The following is a 20,113-nucleotide window of genomic DNA, read 5'->3' on the forward strand; positions in this document are numbered from 1 at the left end:
GCACCGCACATCACAGAGTCCCTAGGCCATTCCCTGGTCCCTGCTGCAAGGCCGGGAAGTGGCGAGGCTGGTGTCACGTTCACATTTTACAGATGGGACTCAGAGGTTCCAGGAGGGGCAAGCGTAGAGCTGGGGTTTGCACGGGCCCAGGGCGGTTAACAGTGGGGCTGTAGTGTCTCCTGATGTCTTGGCATTCTTGTTGTGAACTGCGAGCCTCATTATACTGATGGCCTCAGGCTGTCATCTGATGTCTTGCTGTTCTGGTGAACCAGAGCCTTACTACCGTTATACCGATGGCCACAGGCCATCGCCTGATGTCTTGCTGTCCTAGTGAACTGTCAGCCTCACTACCATTATCCTGATGCCCTCACACCGTCGCCTGGTATCTTGGCCTTCTTATGGACCAGGAGCCTCACTACCGTTACACTGATGGTCTCAGGGCACACCTGCTGTGTTGGCCTTCTTATGGACTGGGAGCCCCATTACTATTATAGTGATGGCCTCAGGCCGTCGCCTGAGGTCTTGCTGTTCCTCTGAACTGTCAGCCTCACTACCATTATAGTGATGCCCTCACGTTGTCACCTGGTGTCTTGGCCTTCTTATGGACCAGGAGCCTCACTACCATTATACTGATGGCCTCAGGCTGTCATCTGATGTCTTGCCGTTCTGGTGAACTTGGGCCTCACTACCGTTATACCGATGGGCTCAGGCCGTCACCTGATGTCTTGCTGTCCTGGTGAACTGTCAGCCTCACTACCCTTGTACTGATGCCCTTACGCCGTCGCCTGGTATCTTGGCCTTCTTACAGACCAGGAGCTTCACTACCATTCCACTGATGGCCTCAGGGCATCACCTGCTGCGTTGGCCTTCTTATGGACCGGGAGCCCCACTACCATTATAGTGATGGCCTCAGGCCGTCACAGCCATGGGCACAGGTGTCTGTTCCCCGCGGCGCAGATCCCAGAGCCCGTATTCTGGTTCTTTGCCCCGTTTGACCAGTTGTGTGCTGTTTTCCCAACCCCCGTTGGTTCTGGCTGCCTTCACGCAGAAACCGGGGGCCCCGGCTCGAGCGCAGAGCATGTCAGGTCAACGTGAGCAGGTCTTTTCCTGGGAGCCCGGCGATCGGCCCGCGGGAGGAAGGTCTGGGACTCGGGCGGGGGCTGCTGAGGTCTGTCCTCCCCGCTTCGGGCGCTTGGGGTCTGACAGCGGGTCCCTGCTTGCTGTTCCGCAGGCGGCTGCGACTGTTGGCTCCCAGTCTGACCCTGGGACAGAAAGCCCAGTGGCGTCCCCGCTGCTCCCAGCGACCTGCGTCTCCCCCCGAGCGCGGCTGGCCCGGGCGCGGGCCGCGTGGTCACAGGGGCGCCCGCCAGCCGGACGCGCAGGGTTCGCGAGCCGGGGAGGCCAGCGCACGGCCTTCGGAGCGCGTCTAGATCTTCAGCTGCCCTGTCGAGCCCGCGTGCCCTGAGCTGGCGTTTCTTCCTGCGTAGAAGGCCTGCCATCTGCCACCGGCATCCGCGGAAAGAGGTTCCTCAAAACGAGTTTAAAAATGGCCCCGAGTTTCGCTTTGACTGTGACGCTTTGTGCTCCGCTGAGGCACGCTCAGGTGCGGATCCCCCAGCAACCGGGGGCGGGGGGAGGGCCCGTTTCCCGGGCCACCTCGGTCCGGCCTAGGCGCCAGGACGCAAAGGGACATGGGGTCCCGGGGTCCCCGCGGCAGCCGCGGAGGGACACGCGTGGGGAGCGGACACACAGGCATACCTTGCAGGGCGCGGACGGTGAGGGAGGAGGGCGCGGCTGTGAGCTCTAGCGGACGTGCGTGTCCGCGTGTCTACTGCAGACGTCTGAGCGCGGGTCCCGGGCACAGGACCGCAGGCTGGAAGGCGACCCTTCTGAGCCGGACGGGGCCCTGGGCTTGCGAGCCGGGGGCGGCCTTTGGCGGGCCATCGTCTCCGTTTGTGCTCACGGAGCGGGGGACGTGGGTATCTATTGTTGTCGTCCCCCAGGTGGCGGCCGGTTAGGTGCACACATTTGCATGGTGCGTAACGGCACCGAAAGCGGAGGTGCGGGCGGCCGCTGGCTTGTCAGCGCGTCACCAAGAAGCCACCCTGCCCGCCGGACCCCCTCCCCCCCCCCCGGTGTTTCTTCTGTCATCTCGGGAGGCCACGCGGCCCCCTGCGTGCTCCAGAGCACCAGCTGTGGCCTCGGGGCGTCTGGGTCCCCGCGGGGTGGCCGCCCCCTGAGCGCCACGGGTGATTAATAAAGAAATCGACCCCGGCGGACCCGGCGCCTGTAACGCGCACACTTGTGGTTTGGACCCGGCAGCCGCGGACGGCGGGAGGGAAATTGCAGGAACTGAGCAACGACCCCCATGGTCGAGCGCACAGGGGACCCTTGCAGGGAGACCGCGGGCCGGGCGCTCGCAGGCCGCGGGAGGGGCAGCCTGTCACGGTGTGCGCGGCGGCCTGAGCGCCTGAAGGCCGAGTGCCGTCCTGGGTGGGGGTACGGCCTCCCCGCCGCTTTTGCTTTTGGTCTTAACGGCGTCATGGGTGTGCTTCACGTGCCGAAAGCGTCCGAGGCAGACTGCAACCCCGCAACGTCCTGGTCGCCCCTGAAGGAAACCCCGCTGACCCGAGCTGTCGCCCTGCGGCCCCCCTCCCCGGTCTCCCAGGCCGTCGCCCCCGCGGCCCCCCCTCCCCCCTCCCTGATCCCCCCAGGCCGTCCCCCCGCGACCCCCTCCCCGGCCCCCCTCCCCGACCCCTCCCCAGGCTGTCGCCCCGCGGCCCCCCTCCCCGGCCCCCCCAGGCCGTCGCCCCGCGGCCCCCCTCCCCGACCCCCCCAGGCCGTCGCCCCGCGACCCCCCTCCCCGACCTCTCCCCAGGCCGTCGCCCCGAGGCCCCCCTCCCCGACCCCTCCCCCAGGCCGTCGCTCCGAGGCCCCCCTCCCCGGCCCCCCTCCCCGACCCCCCAGGCCGTCGCCCCGAGGCCCCCCTCCCGGCCCCCTCCCCCGCCCCAGGCCGTCGCCACGCATCCCCCCTCCCCGACCCCCCCAGGCCGTCGCCCCGCGGCCCCCCTCCCTGACCCAGGCGACCATGAACCCAATTCCCGTCTCTGTCGCAGGACCCTCTCTGCACGTTTTAGGAAAAGGGATCACCCGCGGGGTGGCCCACGTATGTCTGGCTCCCGTCACTGAGTGTCACAGTTTCAGGCGCCAGGTGCCATCGCTGGGGTGGCAGTGGGCGCAGCCCGGTTCCTTCTCATGGCTGAGTCCCATTCCCCTGCAGGGACGACCGCTGATGGATGGACAAGTGGGATGGATGGATGTCTCGGTTGCGCTCCCCGTGTATGGGCGTTTCCGGAGTGCTGGGAGCTGTCCCAGGTGCTGAGCCCACTGTGGGCACCACAGGGTCCCCACCCCAGGAAGCCACGAGCCAGCCGCCGCCCCCCGCCCCCCACACTGTGGGCTGGTCTCTCCTCCTCGGTGTCTCGGGTTTTCAGCTGGCCCGGTTTCTGGGGCTCTGTTGTGGCAGCCGTGGGAGACTCAGCCCCACAAAGTGCCACCACCTTGCAGGCCTGGTGAGGTTGGAAAAACCCAAGCGGGTGTTCAGTCACTCGGCAGTGACCCAATGAAGGCGAGACACTTTGTAGCAGGTCCTAACAAGTGACCACGAACCGGGGACTTAAAACCACAGGGATTCATGTTCTCCTGACTCTGGAGACCGGAAGTCGGAGATCCAGGGCGGGCAGGGCCGTGCTCCCTCCAGAGGCTCCAGGGGACGGTCCTTCCTGCCTCTTCCAGCTCCTGGGGGCTCCAGGAGTCCCTGGGCTCATGGCCACGTCCCTCCCGTCTCTGCCTCCGCCTTCACGTGGCTTCTTCTCTGTGTCTGTGTGTCCCCTTCCGTCTCTCACAAGGACACCTGCCATTGGAGTCAGGGCCCCCCTGATGCAGGATGAGCTCATCTCACACCCCTCATGACATCTGCAAAGACTCTGTTTCCAAACACATCACATTCACAGGTTCTGGGGGCCATGTCTTTTGGGGACCCCCATGCAACCCACTGCAAGGTGTCCAGGAGGAGAATTTTCCTAAGAGCTGTTTGCAGTATTTTCTGGGCCCCGCGCCTTCAACCAATGGGCAGAACCGTGTGCAGCATAAGCATCCATGACGAGTGGCTTCTCCAGGGGCCTCACCAGCAGGAGAGCCTCCCCCCTGAGGCCCTCCCTCCACCCAGCTTCTGCTTATCCTCGGTGAATCCCAGGGTGGTGCTCCTGCCTACGGTGATCTCCCCACCGCTGCTGAGGGACGTTCTTGGAGAGATTCCCCGGGATGCCCAGTGTGCATCAGCGGAGGCAGGAAGACCGTGCTTTGGGGTCTGACCGTGACACCCACAAGGTCTGGCCATTCGCACACGGACGGCAGGAAGCAGTGTGCCTTTATCAGCAGTCTTTTCTGGGAGACCGCCTTTCGCCCGCAGCCCCAGGACGTGGCCGATATTATGATGTGGCCCTGGGGAGGAAGCTGCGTTGGTTTTCTGGTCAACCATGGGCAACTTAGTAAAGACACAAGAAAGCCTGTGGTTGTCATGGGCTCAAACACGATGCCACCAGATTCATATGTAGAAGCCCTAACTGCCCACATCTCAGAATGCGACTTTGGTTAGAAATAGGGTCTTTGGCCATTGTCAAACGAAGATGAGGGTATACTGGGCAGGGTGGGACCTGACTCCAATATGCCTGGGGTCCTTATAGAAAGGGGACATTTGGACACAGACAGGCACATGGAGAGGAGGTCACGTGGGGTTGGAAGCAGAGAAGATGGACTGAGGAACGGAACAGAGTAGACGCTCCAGGGGGAGTCGCTCCTGTGGACACCTTGACCTCAGACTTCTGGTCCCCAGAGATGAGACAGAATACATTTGTGCCGTTTCAACCATGTTTCATGTGCCGTTTCAACCCCCGTGTGGGGGTAATTTGTCACAGCACGTTTCCGGGAAACGAAGGCACGAAAAAAAAGAGGGAAGGGGTTTCATTAGCAGACTCCAGCAAGCTAAAGAAATGATACGAACCACGATCGTCCTTCATTAAAGAAAGGGAAGGGCTTCCAAGAAACGATCAAGCATGAGAAAAGTAGGATTTCCAGGTAACACAGATGACGAGCCGGCCATGGGAGAGGACAGAAACCGTTTTGATTATGGATTCAGGAAAAGGACAGGTCACCTAGATGGATAAAAGGTACTGGTGGGGTGACAGTCCGCATAGCCCAGGGGTTCTCACCCGGGATACTTTGCCAGACTCATCATGGGACACCGGGATGCTATTCAACACCTGTAGAGGACACAATGCTCCACACAGACTCATCTGTCTATCATTTATCTATGTATGTATCTATCTATCCATGCATGCATCCATCCATCATATCTACCTACCTATCCATCCATCCATCCGTCATATCTATCATCTATCTATATATGTACCTATCCATCCATCCATCCATCCATCCATTCATCATATCCATCCATCCATACCTATTTCTATCTGTCTATCTATCTATCTATCTATCTATCTATCTATCTACCTATCCATCCATCCATCATATCTATCATCTATCTATATATGTATCCATCCATCCATCCATCCATCCATCCATTCATCATATCCATCCATCCATCCATCCATCCCTATATCTATCTATCTATCTATCTATCCATCCATCATATCTATCATCTATCTATATATGTACCTATCCATCCATCCATCCATCCATCCATTCATCATATCCATCCATCCATCCATCCATCCATCCATCCGTCATATCTATCATCTATCTATATATGTACCTATCCATCCATCCATCCATCCATCCATCCATTCATCATATCCATCCATCCATCCATCCATACCTATTTCTATCTGTCTATCTATCTATCTATCTATCTACCTATCCATCCATCCATCATATCTATCATCTATCTATATATGTATCCATCCATCCATCCATCCATCCATCCATCCATCCATTCATCATATCCATCCATCCATCCATCCATCCCTATATCTATCTATCTATCTATCTATCCATCCATCCATCATATCTATCATCTATCTATATATGTACCTATCCATCCATCCATCCATCCATTCATCATATCCATCCATCCATCCATCCATCCACCCATCCATCCATCATATCTATCCATCCATCCATCCATCCATACCTATTTCTATCTGTCTATCTATCTATCTATCTATCTATCATCTATCCATCCATCCATCCATCCATCCATCATCTCTATCCATCTACCTATTCATCCACCCATCCACCCATCTTCTAATTTTGTTGGCAGTGTTTCAAGCCACGTTAACGTTTCATATCTTTATGTCACAAAATGTTCCTGTGATATCTTCTGTATTTTATACCTAAGCAAGGTATCTTTTCCACCCTGTGACTATAAAATCTCCTCCCTCTTTTCTGAGTGCTGTCAGAAATTTTATTTTTATTTTCCAGTTGTCATCCTGGGGCTGTTGGCAAGCTGTATTATAATCGTTCCTCACATGCTGTCACACACAGGGATTGTCATCGTGTGTGCTCTTAACCCAGGTTTGGTGTCTGCTGAGAGAACGTATGAGAGGGGGGTCTAAGAAAACACGACATAAAATCACAAACTCTCAGAAAATGACGGTACCTGAGAGATCCCCAGGCTCACTCATCCAGCCATCTGTACTTGACTGTCCCCCAGCTGGGGTTGCAAGCCCTCGCCTTAACGTGCAAAGGCCTGTGTGGGGTAGAGGAGAGATAACTTGCAATCCCAATGTCCTCTTACAAGATGTGGTTATTGACCAACTGATGCTAGGCTCTGTCTGGAGAAGCGAGGGACCTGTAATGACCTAGAGTTGGGGGGTTCGTGCTTCCCGACTTCATGACTTAACTATAAAGCAACAGAAATGAAGGCAGGTTGGTGTTGGCAGAACAATAGACAAATAGATCGATGGAACAGAATGAGACCCCCAAAACAGAGCCCCATAAATACAGCCAACTGGTCTTTGACAAAAATCAAGGGCAAAACACTGGAGCACAGGTAGTCTGTTTCACAGATCTGGCTGGAGCGACGGGACATCCACACACAAAACCCAAAAACCAACCCCTCCCTGCCCCCTCCCCACCAAAACCCCGAGGATGTAGACGTCCTTCACAAAAAACATAACTCAAAACAGGTCACAGACCTCAGCGTAAAGTGCAAAAGTCTAATACTCCTCCGAACTAACACGGGAGAAAATCTGAATAATCTTAAGCCACGGTGATGACTTTTTAGACGGGACGCCAAAGGGACGATCCGTGGAACGAATAGCGGATAAACCGGCTTCATCAAAATGAAACAGTCCTCCAAAAGAATGTCAAGAGAGCGTGGTGAACACAAGCCACAGACTGACAGAAAATATCTGCAAGGGACCTCGATGTGTCTAAACCAAAAACAGGTGTGTGAAATATACAAGGAGCTTTTGAAACTCAACGGTAAGAGAACAAACAGACCCCCGTCTGAAACTTGGGCAATAGACCTGAGCAGACACGTCCCCAGAGGAGACGTTCGGCTGGCACAGAAGCACCGGCCACGATGTGTCACCAGGGACGGGCACATCAGCCCCACAATGAGATGCCACCAGACAGCTATCGGAATGACTGGGGTCTGAAACCAGTGGCAACGACAAACCCCGCTGAGGATGTGCAACGGTCGTCAGTCAGCGAGGGGCATTCTGAGGGGGCCTTTGCATCACCGGTGGCCTCGTGGCCACCCTGGAGGCGGTAACGGCGTCCTCTTGAAGTCTGACAGGATACCGCCCATGCCTGCAGAGGCCCCCATCTCTGTAGACCTGAGACGCACGTGACCGCTGCATCGCCTCCGAGTGAACCCTGTGTTCTAAGACTTCAAACAGGTGCCAGGACGCAGTTTACGGGGACAGCTGGGGGCTGAGGCTGGGGCTGAGGGGCAGAGGACCTGGCCGAGTGCTCAGATCACGGTGCAACAACCGTGGGTGCTCAGGGCACAGGCACACGTGTGGTGGTGTCACCTCCTCTCTGCTGTTTCGCTCTGCATTGCGCAACCCGAGTGCACCGTAAATTACGGGTGATTTGCATGCCGTTGTCTGTCCAAACGAGTGTGGAGCGTGCAGATTTTAATCTCCGTCTCCTGCAAGACAGCAGGGTCCTTTCGCTTCTGTGTCTTTTTCTTTCCCCCGCCCAGACTCGGGGCACAGCCAAAGGGCTAGCTGACCAGCCAGAGACCGGATTCTCTGAAATGCAAGACGCCCCTTGCTTTCCGTCTGCCTTACGCTGTTTTCTGTCTCTCTTGCTTTTTTTTTTTTCCATTTTCGAGGCTCACCCCCTACGCATGAGTTTCTCAGCTGTGCTGTCTGAGTGGCACCTGCCACGCCAGCCTCCGTCTGTAGGGCAGGAAGCAACTGCGTGCAGGCATCGATTAACGTGAAGCACTATTCTGTGAAACTAAAGCCAACGGGCCTGGGCGCTGGGGACCTGCCGGGAAGTGGTAGGTTGGAAATAGCACATAACAGGAGTTTCAGGCGCGCCCGACCCCGACGGAGCCAGGAGGGCAAACGCAGTGAATATGTTGGAGAGACGGTGTTGAGCCGGTTGATAGAGTTTCGGAGGTGGGGGGGTGGGTAATGTGGTCAACTCGCTAATGTTGTCCTCTATTCAGAGATGCTCATTCAAATCTCTTCTGTAGGTTGACATGCTAACTTGCCAAAGAATAGTTTAACCATAAGTGGGGTGATTTGTCCCCCTCCGGTTTCTAGCAACGTGCCCAGCAAAGCTACCGCGGAGAAAGCCCGGGCAAGGAACGTTTGAGTACAGGCCAAGGCATCCCCGTGGTCTCACATTTGCCTGAGGTTTGCCCAGAGGTTTGCTGTATTCAAACCCCTGGGGACCGGAGCCCTTCAGTATGACGTGCCCTGGGTATGCACATTTCCCTGATTTCCAGACAGTGTTTAAACCTCTCTGTTGTGGACGTGAAGACCTCCCCAACATGACGATGGAGGCAGACACAGGTGCACCTCCAGGTGATGTCAGGAAGCGTTCGGGTTCTAGAGAAGACCCTTCTCTAGAAGGGCACCATAGTAAACCGTCTCGGGCACCGTGCAGATGTATCCATATATATGCAGATCAACAAATACACGATAGGGACAGATAGATGAGTAATGGGCAATAGTGTTAGGCAGATAGGTAAACAGATGACAGATACGGTTAGATGGATGGGTGCATTGATAGATGATTGATAGGTAGAGAGATGGCTAGATAGATAGACACATAAAAGATGGAATGACAGATGGATAGATGGATACATGGATACATGATAGATAAATAGATAGATAGATAATAGATATGATGGGTGGATGGAAGGATAGATAGATAGATAATAAATAAAGATGATAGATGGATAGATATGATGGATGAATGGATGCATAGATAGAATGGATTTGTGAATGGGTGGATGGATAGATAGATAGATAGATAGAATGGATGGGTGCATGGATGGATTCACCCATGGATGGATGGATGCATGGATGGATAGATAGATAGATAGATAGATAGATAGATAGATATAATGGATGGGTGAATGGATGGTAGGATGGATGGATAGATAGATGGTAGATAGATAGATAGATAGATATGATGGATGGATGGGTAGAAGGATGGATAGATAGATAGATAGACAGACATGATGGATGGATGGGTAGAAAGATGGATGGATGGATGGATAGATAGATAGATAGATAGATACATAGATACATAGATATGATGTATGGGTGGATGGATGGATGGATGGATGGATAGATAGATAGACAGACATCATGGATAGATGGGTAGATAGACAGACAGACATGATGGATGGATGGGTACATGGATGGATGGATGGATGGATAGATAGATAGATAGACAGACATGATGGATGGATGGGTAGAAGGATGGATGGATAGATAGATAGATAGATAGATATAATGGATGGGTGAATGGATGGATGGATAGATAGATAATAGATGGATAGATAGATGATATGTATAGATAGAAGATAGATAGATATGGATGGATAGGTGGATGGATAGTCTAGGTAAATGGGTAGGAAGCTGGAACATATTTAGCTCACATATTTGACCTTTGATCGCCTGATTTCAATGCATGATTCATCATCCTACTTAACAAAGACTAACTGAAACTAATCTTCTGCAAGCCCCCCATCCACAGTTAAAATTTATATGAAATTAGATGTTTACTTTATTGTTTCATCAGAGAAGCAGTGGCATGAAATGAGTCGAAGGAAAACGGCTGACTGGGGTGGGGGAGGGGAAAATCCCCTAAATGGACCCATTTACATTTGTTTCCGTGTGAAATATATAGCCTGCCCTGCTTGAGTCCGTGAGGGCAGGATGGCCCGGTGACGAGTGGCCCAGACTCAGGGCGGGGGTGGGCTTCATTAGCAAGACTGGGTTCAAATCCCAGCTCTGTCCGTGGGAGGTGCATGGCCTCCGGGCAGCGACCTCCTTCTGTGCGCCCAGTTGCCACCTTGGAAGACGGGATAGTATTGCTTTCCTGTGGCTACGGCAACACATGACCACACATGGGGGGGGGGCACTACAAACAACAGAGACTTTCTCTCTCACGACTCTAGAGGCCAGAAGGCCAAAGCCAAGGTGTTAGGAGGGCTGGTTCCTTCTGAAGGAGGGTTCAGTTGACAAGTGACGTCTTTCTCAAGTAAGCTGGTGGACTGGGCGTTGAAAGGAGGCAACTGAGGGGGAAATAGTTCACGTGAATGTGTGAAGTCCTGAATCTCTCTAGATTATCCAGGCATCTGTCCATCTACATTTGTTATCTAGGTATGTATGTGCGTATGTATGTGTATCTGTCTATGTGTCCATCCGTCTGTCCATCCATCTGTATATCCATCTGTTCATTTATGTCTGTCTGTTATCTATCAGTCTGCTATCTATCTATCTATCTATCATTCCATCTATCTATCCACCCATCCATCATATCTATCTTACCTGTCTGTCCATCCATCCATCATATCTATCCATCCATCCATCCATCCATGAGATGAGAATGTTCTGGAAGCAGATACAGGTGGTAAATTGAGAATGTGCTAAATGCCCCCAATTTCTTACAATTTTCGAATGTTTGTTTTTGAGAGACAGGGACGGAGTGTGGGCCAGGGAGGGACAGAGAGAGAGGGAGACACAGGATCCCAAGCAGGCTCCAGGCTCCGAGCTGTCGGCACAGAGCCCGACGCGGGGCTCGAACCCACGAACCGCGAGGTCGTGAGCTGAGCCGAAGTCTGACGCCTAACCCACTGAGCCACCCAGGCGCCCCCCGAGCTGTCTACTTTTAAAGGGTGAGTTGTGTGTGACGTGAATGACATCTCAATAAAAACACACGCCTCGTGGGTCACGGGGTGGGGGGGAAGCCTCAAGACATTTCTGTTTTAGTTCCCCGAGTCTCACTGACTGTTGCTCCTGTGTCCTCCCTGCCGTCCCCCGTTTGCCCCGCCTCCTGAGACATCCTCACCCCTCGGGTCACCGCTGGGGTGTCTGGAGCTGGCCGCCCACGTCTCCTGGTCTGTGGTTGCCGTGGCCGGTTGAACCCCAGGCGGGGCCCGAGTCAAGAGGAAGCGTTGAGAGTGGCCACTTCACTGATTAAGTAACACTTTCCCCAGGAAGCCAGCACGGACTGGTTCAGGGTCCCAGGGGCTGAAATTGTGCTCATTTCCTTCTTTTCCGAGGCCGCAGACAGCTTTCTTCCCGGCCCGCGTCCCGGGGGTGACGGGGAAGGCGTGGGCCGGGTGCCAGGGAGCCCGAAGACGGCGTCTGCCCACCCTGGGCATGCGTCACACTACACGTCTGCAAACGCTTTCTCTGAGAGAGACCACGTCCCAAGGTGGGGAAACCGAGGCACAGAGTCCCTCTGGACGCGCCCCAGACACACGTCCCACACGTGGGGAAACCGAGGCACAGAGTTCCTGTGGACCCGCCCTGGACACAGGTCCCACAGGTGGGGAAACTGAGGCACAGAGTCCCTCTGGACGCGCCCCAGACACACGTCCCACACGTGGGGAAACCGAGGCACAGAGTCCCTCCAGACGCGCCCCGGACACACGTCCACAGGTGGGGAAACCGAGGCACAGAGTCCCTCCAGATACGCCCCAGACACACGTCCACAGGTGGGGAAACCGAGGCACAGAGTCCCTCCAGACGCACCCCGGACACACGCCCCGCAGGCGGGGAAACCGAGGCACAGAGTCCCTCCAGACGCACCCCGGACACACGTCCACAGGTGGGGAAACCGAGGCACAGAGTCCCTCCAGACGCGCCCCAGACACACGTCCCACACGTGGGGAAACCGAGGCACAGAGTTCCTGTGGACCCGCCCTGGACACAGGTCCCACAGGTGGGGAAACTGAGGCACAGAGTCCCTCTGGACGCGCCCCAGACACACGTCCCACACGTGGGGAAACCGAGGCACAGAGTCCCTCCAGACGCGCCCCGGACACACGTCCACAGGTGGGGAAACCGAGGCACAGAGTCCCTCCAGATACGCCCCAGACACACATCCCACACGTGGGGAAACCGAGGCACAGAGTCCCTCCAGACGCTCCCTGGACACACGTCCCAAGGTGGGGAAACTGAGGCACAGAGTCCCTCCAGACGCGCCCTGGACACAGGTCCCACAGGTGGGGAAACTGAGGCACAGAGTCCCTCCAGACGCGCCCCGGACACACATCCCACAGGTGGGGAAACCGAGGCACAGAGTCCCTCCAGACACGCCCCGGACACACGTCCCACACGTGGGGAAACTGAGGCACAGAGTCCCTCCAGATGCGCCCCGGACACACGTCCACACGTGGGGAAACCGAGGCACAGAGTCCCTCCAGACGCACCCCAGACACACGTCCCAAGGTGGGGAAACTGAGGCACAGAGTCCCTCTGGACGCGCCCCAGACACACGTCCCACACGTGGGGAAACCGAGGCACAGAGTCCCTCCAGACGCTCCCTGGACACGTCCCAAGGTGGGGAAACTGAGGCACAGAGTCCCTCCAGACGCTCCCTGGACACAGGTCCCACAGGTGGGGAAACCGAGGCACAGATACCCTCCAGATGCGCCCCGGACACACGCCCCGCAGGTGGGGAAACCGAGGCACAGATACCCTCCAGATGCGCCCCGGACACACGTCCACAGGTGGGGAAACTGAGGCACAGAGTCCCTCCAGACGCGCCCCGGACACACGTCCCAAGGTGTGGAAACCGAGGCACAGAGTCCCTCCAGACGCGCCCCGGACACACGTCCCAAGGTGGGGAAACTGAGGCACAGAGTCCCTCTGGACGCGCCCCAGACACACGTCCCAAGGTGTGGAAACCGAGGCACAGAGTCCCTCCAGACGCACCCTGGCACACATCCCGCAGGTGGGGAAACTGAGGCACAGAGTCCCTCTAGACCCGCCCTGGAGACACGTCCCAAGGTGGGGAAAGTGAGGCACAGAGTCCCTCCAGATGCGCCCCGGACACACGTCCCACAGGTGGGGAAACCGAGGCACAGAGGGCCGAAGGAAGCTGAGCGGCCAGTGAGAGGTGTCGTCAGAGCCCAGGCCCACGTTTTCTGACCACGAGTAGAAAGCACCCGGGTCCTACGCAGTGGTTTGAGCCAAGCGCTGGCTGAGCCCTCCTCCCACACCGCGTCCAGCAGCCTGTCTCGCTGTCTGCGCCCGGTGGGTATTTTTGGGGCCACACTGGGTGCCGAGCGTTCCCCGAGGGCGGAAGGGACCGCCCCGAGACCCTCGCCTGCGCCCCCCTTTATTCAGCCCTGGTTTTCCCAAATGCAGGGAACTGTGTCCACAGGGTGTGAGCATCGGGGTGTGGGGACGAGTGACAACACAGGGACAGAAGAGGCAGAGGGTGTCCGCAGGGTCCCCACGTCCAGGCCTGGACAGCCGAGGCCCCCTGGATGCAGCCATGCCTGAAGCTGACGTAGGCGTCCAAGTACCCATTTGCCAACTTCCACATTGACCTAAGATCGCATGAGTCAAGTTTCTGTTGTTTGGCATCCAAAGCGTTACTTAACTCAGGGCCTCGGTTTCCCCGTCAGGAAAACCGGAATGAGAGCACCCGCCTGGATTAGGTGTCAGAACTAAGTCCCGGGACGAAACCCTCGTAAATGTGGCCGGAGTAATGTCAGTGCTCCCTCCGTGTTAACTATTATTCCTAAAAGCCAGAAGCAACATCCCTCTGCCCCCATTAAACCAAAACTAAAAAAAAAAAAAAAAAAAAAAAGGAGCAAACGGCAGGTGTTCAGACAATTCTGGAATAAAAATCTTTGAAGAAGGCGACCTTGCGTCTTTGGGGACACAGAGCAGCCCGTGCAGATGGGTCCCTGGGGTCTGCCCTGCCTCAGCGTCCCGCCCCCCGCCCCCCACGGCTGGCACGCGTCTCCTTGGGTCCCATGACTTACAGGTGACCGACCGTCCTGGGCGAGCCGGCCCCGTGCAGTTTCAGAGCCGAGCGGTGGGGACCCTCCCCCTGGTGCAGACGTGGCTGTCCGTGTGGAGAAGGAACGGAGGCCGCGGGACCCCGCCGCCGGTCCCCCAGCCCACTCGACCCGGTCCCCAACCCCCGGGGACCCAGCTGGCCGCTTGTAACGAAAACCTGTCATGTGCAGATTTAATTAAACGCACTGAGGTTACGAAAGGCGGAGCCCAGGGCACAGCCACAGCGCTCGGGGGTTCCTCTTTTTCACAGCCGACTCCCCGGTCGCTGCTGGGATTTACATATTTTTTAATACATTTTTTTTTTAAAAAAACATGTCATCAAAAAAAAGGTTCCCCTGAATACATATTCAGGGCAGCACTCGATGGGGGCTCGTGCATGATGAGAACAGGCGGGAGATTGAAGCTTGGCTTTCTCTACATACTTGTGATATCATTTTACGTGGGATGACCGCTCACTGTTCCCGAGGAAGCAGCTCGAAAACGTACAACGGCCTATTTGCTGAGGGTCCCCCCTGCCTTGGGCCGAATTGTGTCCCCACACCCCCGCCCCAGCCACCCCCTGAAATTCACGTACTGGAGCCCTGTCCCCGGGACCTCAGAATGTGCACGATTTGGACACAGGGTCTTTAAACAGGGAATTAAATCAAATGACATCAGCAGGATGGCCCGGATCCCTAGGGCTCTGATGTCCTTAGAAGAAGAGGAGGTCAGACCACAGACACACAGACAGGAGCCACCACATGAGGACGTGAGGACATGGGGAGAACACGGCATCTACACGCCCAGGACAGAGGCCTCGGCAGGAAGCAGACTCAGCCCCTCCTGGACCTCAGACCCCCAGCCTCAGCCCTGCCTGGATCTCAGACCCCCAGCCTCAGCCCTGCCTGGATCTCAGACCCCCAGCCTCAGCCCTGCCTGGACCTCAGACCCCCAGCCTCAGCCCTGCCTGGACCTCAGACCCCCAGCCTCAGCCCTGCCTGGATCTCAGACCCCCAGCCTCGGCCCTGCCTGGATCTCAGACCCCCAGCCTCGGCCCTGCCTGGACCTCAGACCCCCAGCCTCAGCCCTGCCTGGATCTCAGACCCCCAGCCTCAGCCCTGCCTGGACCTCAGACTCCCAGCCTCAGCCCTGCCTGAATCTCAGCCTCCCCGCCTCGGCCCTGCCTGGACCTCAGACACCCAGCCTCAGCCCCTCCTGGATCTCATACTCCCAGCCTCAGCCCTGCCTGGATCTCACTTTCTAGGCCTCAGCCCTGCATGGACCTCAGACTCCCAGGCTCAGCCCTGCCTGGATCTCAGACCCCCAGCCTTGCCCCCACCTTGGATCTCAGACCCCCAGCCTCAGCCCTGCCTGGATCTCAGACCCCCAGCCTCGGCCCTACCTGGATCTCAGACACCCATCCTCGGCCCAGTCGGGACCTCAGACTCCCAGCCTCAGCCCTGCCTGGATCTCAGACCCCCAGCCTTGCCCCCACCTTGGATCTCAGACCCCCAGCCTCAACCCTGCCTGGACCTCAGCCTGTCAGCCTCAGCCCTGGCTGGGTCTCAGACTCTTGGCCTTGGCCCTGCCTGGATCTCAGACCCCCAGCCTCAGCCCTGCCTGGATCTCAGACCCCCAGCCTCCGCCCTGCCTGGATCTCAGACCCCCAACCTCCAGCCCTGCCTAGATCTCAGACCCCCAGCCTCACCTCTGCCTGGACCTCAGAGTCCCAGCCTCAACCCTGCCTGGATGTCACCCTCCCAGTCTCAGTCCTGTTGCTTCGTGGACGAATCTAGAACACACATCTTATGGAATGCAGGGCAAGCCCTTGAAGGTTTGTAACATTAGCGTGTTAGGAACGACGCCCCTGCAGACTCCCGCCTCACAGAGGGCACGCGGGATTTGTTGTTTCCTGTTGAAAAAGCGTGACGTTCCCATCGCACAACGCGGGGGGCGATCCAGCTAGGGCACAGGTCAGTGTGGGCCCGCGGCCTGGCCCTGTTCCAGCTCCTGGAGGCCTGTGTCCCTTGGCTTGGGGCCCTTCCTCCGTGTGCAAAGCATCCTGGGCACCATCCCTCCTGTCCTGCGTTCTCTCTCCATCCAGGTCAGCCGGTGAACCACCTTCACGGCATCTGCAAACCCAATGCCCTGTTTGCAAACCAACAGAAGCCACGTACAGGACGTGGTGACCAGGCGGTGGACGTATTTGGGAGGATGCAGGAGTCTTCCTTCCACGGCCTGGGGCGGGGCAGCATGCATTTGTGCAATCCCACTAAGTACGATGCCTGCTGCAATGTGTGCACGCAGCGGTATATGGAGAGTAGGGGGAGAGTGCACGGCTGGGGTCCGAGACTCCCCCCGACCCGGGGCTGGCCGCCCACCCCTCCTGGGTCTGTTCAGGCTTCTGAGAGGCCGAGTATAGGCACTGAGGCAAAAACAGCCGGGCAGGACCCAGGGGACCAGCAGTGGGGACCAGAGGTGATGCACGGGGTGGGCGTCTTGGGGTCATAGTGGGGAGCAGGAAGGGGACAGAGCTCTGGACAGCCTGGGGCCAGAGAGGGGAGCCCGAGACCCATCCCCACGGCCTTGGGATCGGGGTTGAGCGTGTCTGCATCCCCTACGGTTTGTAGGGCCCGAGATGGGGCTCCCGGTCTTGTGCAAAGAGCCCAGAACCAGCCAGGGTGGGGCGGTCAAGCTTAGCTCCCCGGACCTCACTCGCACCACGGAGAATTTGCACGTCGGCCCATCCTCGGCGGACACGTGGGATGTTCTCACGTCTGGGCCGCCGGGACTAACGCTGTCGGGAACACGCAGGCGTGGCCGCTGTCCGAGGTCTCGGCTTCGGTGCTCTGGGGTCCCGACTGGGATTGCTGCATCAGAGGGAAGCTGCGACTTCGGTCGTGTGAGCATGTGACCTACACCCCGTGGTCCACGCCCACCGGGGACTGGCAGTCCGCTTGGAGCAGGAGGGACGCTGTGCACCTGCTGTGACACCGATGGACCTCGGGAACACGCAGCGCTCAGCGACGCGAGCCAGACGCGCGAGGGGACATCCCGTGGCGGTTCCACGCAGAGGCGGTCCCCCGGCCCTCACGTCCTGACGTGCAGGGCGCCAGGGGCAGGGAGACACGGAAAGGCAAGGGGGTGCTGGACGGGGTCGGGGCTCCAGCTTCGCGGGACGAAACGGTCCTCGAGATCGGCCGTGCGGCCTCGTGCTTACAGACGGCGGGACATGATCGTGCCCGTACGAATGTGCTTGGAAGGCAGGTCGCGTGGGAACCGTCCTCACCACAAAAACTAAAAGCCACATGGCACAGTAAGGCTGCCGCGCGCCGCCCCGGGGCTGCGGGGGCACCGGGGACTCTGCGTGTGCATCGCGAGCTCGCGTTTGGGGTGGCCCTAGAGGTGGACGCGAATCTGGGGAGGCCCGCGGCCCCGCGTGATGCCGGTCCCAGGCAGGAGGGAAAGGACCTGAGGGCCATTTACGGGTGCTTTTTAAAGTTCGCAAGCGGGGCGCCTGGGTGGCGCAGTCGGTTAAACGTCCGACTTCAGCCAGGTCACGATCTCGCGGTCCGTGAGTTCGAGCCCCGCGTCGGGCTCTGGGCTGATGGCTCGGAGCCTGGAGCCTGTTTCCGATTCTGTGTCTCCCTCTCTCTGCCCCTCCCCCGTTCATGCTCTGTCTCTCTCTGTCCCAAAAATAAATAAACGTTGAAAAAAAAAATTAAAGTTCGCAAGCAAGTTGGAGTCCCCGAGACCGCCAGAGTCCGAGGGGGCACGGGGGCCACTGTGCCATCGGCAGAAGGGGTCAGGGAACCCCCGGCGCCCAGGGCACCCTCGGCCTGGGTGCCCCTTTGCTCCACACGCCCCCCGCACCGAGTCGGGGCAGTCTGGGCGGCCAGCAGCCTGCCCAGGGAGTGGGCCCCCAGGGGCTTCCCGGGAGAAGGGAATCTCAGGGCCAACCCGCGAGGGGCCCGGAGCCGAGCCCAGCGGGTCGCCCGCGGGGGTGGGGTGTCAGGGGACACGACACCCAGCAGGAGGGAAGTGAAGCCTGCCCAGCATGGCGGTGACAAAGCATCTCAGTTCTGTCCTGAGGGACGTGGGGAATTTCAACCCTGGCCTTTCAAGCGGCCGCAGGGGCTGGGGTGATTCCCGGGACCGGCCTGCAGGAGGAAATGTCAGACCGGGGACACGTTTGCAGGGTCCCCGGGACGGACCCCGCGGACCCTCGCGGGCCCCCGTGCGTCTGTTGGGCTCGGACTTCTACCTTTGGACCCACAGCCATTGCCAGGCTTGCCGTGGGTGGAGGGAAGTCAGCGAGTGTAGACTGCCGAGAGAACAGACTTCTCACCTTGTTCTGGGCTGCTCTGCCTTCTGCCTCCCACCCTCCCCCACTGCTAACGTGGTGACAATCAGACAGGGACTGGCCCCCGCGGGGACTGGTTCCTCTTTCTCCGCACCTTCGGGGGCCCGGCCTGTTTCCCCCACACGCGCCCTCTCCCCACCTGGCCCTACGGGAATGGGGCCACGCTCACCACCGCCATCCGCCGAGCCCTGGTTCGTGGCCTCCGACGGGGTTGGGGGTGGAAACGTGACCCCGAAAGGATCGGTCCACATCGTCACCCCCGGCACCTGAGAAGGACGCTTTATTTGGGAATTGGGTCTTTGCAGTTGTGGGTAAGGGAAGGATCTGAGGTGAGCTCATCCTGGAGGAGGGGGGCCCTGAATCCGATGACAGGGGTCCTTGTAAGAGACACGAGAGGAGACAGAGACACAGAGGAGAAGCCACGTGAAGGCGGAGGCAGAGACGGGAGGGACGTGGCCACGAGCCCAGGGGCGCCTGGAGCCCCAGAAGCTGGAAGAGGAAGGAAGGAGCCTCCCCTGGAGCCTCTGGAGGGAGCACGACCCTCCCCTGCCTGGATCTCAGTGGCCCTTCCCCTCCTGGGTCTCAGCAGCCCTGCCCCTCCTGGGTCTCAGCGCCCCTGTCCTGCCTGGATCTCAGGGGCCCTTCCCTGCCTGGATCTCAGTGCTCCTGCCCCTCCTGGATCTCAGCGGCCCTCCCCTGCCTGGATCTCAGTGGTCCTGCCCCTCCTGGGTCTCAGCGGCCCTGCCCCTCCTGGGTCTCAGCGGCCCTGCCCTGCCTGGATCTCAGCGGCCCTGCCCTGCCTGGTTCTCAGTGGTCCTGCCCCCCTGGATCTCAGTGGCCCTCCCCTGCCTGGATCTCAAAGTTCTGGTCTCCAGAGCTGGCAGAGCAGGGATTTCTGTTGTTTTAAGCCACCCGTGTGTCGTTTCTTTGTTACAGACCCCTCCCCCAATGCTATCACACATGACTTTCTCTGTGGACTGTAAAAGAATTTACTACTGTAGCTAATATCTTACATTTGAAAGACGCAAACAATGTCGGACACACCGTGGGCATTACTGTTTAGAAATGCAAATGCCAGGTGACCCCTTCGAAGGCACACGAATGGTGTCCCCTTCATGTACCGTGTCATGCATTTAACCAACCCACGAAGGAACTCTTGTTAAAGATCGTGCAATGTTACATTGTTTTCCCCTCTCTCCTCAAACTGCCAGTCTGTTATCAGTGTTTTGCA

At 57.8% G+C, this 20,113-nt stretch overlaps 2 protein-coding genes across 5 annotated transcripts in view; both read right to left on the bottom strand.

Moving 5' to 3' along the window:
* Window positions 1-20,113, bottom strand: part of ASMTL (acetylserotonin O-methyltransferase like) — a 72,508-nt gene that overhangs the window by 38,252 nt on the left and 14,143 nt on the right. The window lies entirely within an intron of this gene.
* Window positions 1-20,113, bottom strand: part of P2RY8 (P2Y receptor family member 8) — a 39,903-nt gene that overhangs the window by 5,648 nt on the left and 14,142 nt on the right. The window contains exon 1 of one of the 3 annotated variants that reach the window (XM_047075832.1): window positions 14,504-15,058. The exons of 1 other annotated variant lie outside the window; for it this stretch is intronic. The gene's annotated coding sequence lies outside the window, so the exon portion shown is untranslated. Of the gene's footprint in view, window positions 1-1,758; window positions 2,064-14,503; window positions 15,059-20,113 lie in introns of those variants that run through there. One more of the 3 variants, XM_047075830.1, reaches the window with a different exon arrangement.

Source organism: Lynx rufus, unplaced genomic scaffold (assembly GCF_022079265.1).
Source record: "Lynx rufus isolate CCGP_SWC_20201006 ecotype Redwood Valley unplaced genomic scaffold, mLynRuf1.p SCAF_14, whole genome shotgun sequence".
Taxonomy (NCBI): Eukaryota; Metazoa; Chordata; class Mammalia; order Carnivora; family Felidae; genus Lynx; species Lynx rufus.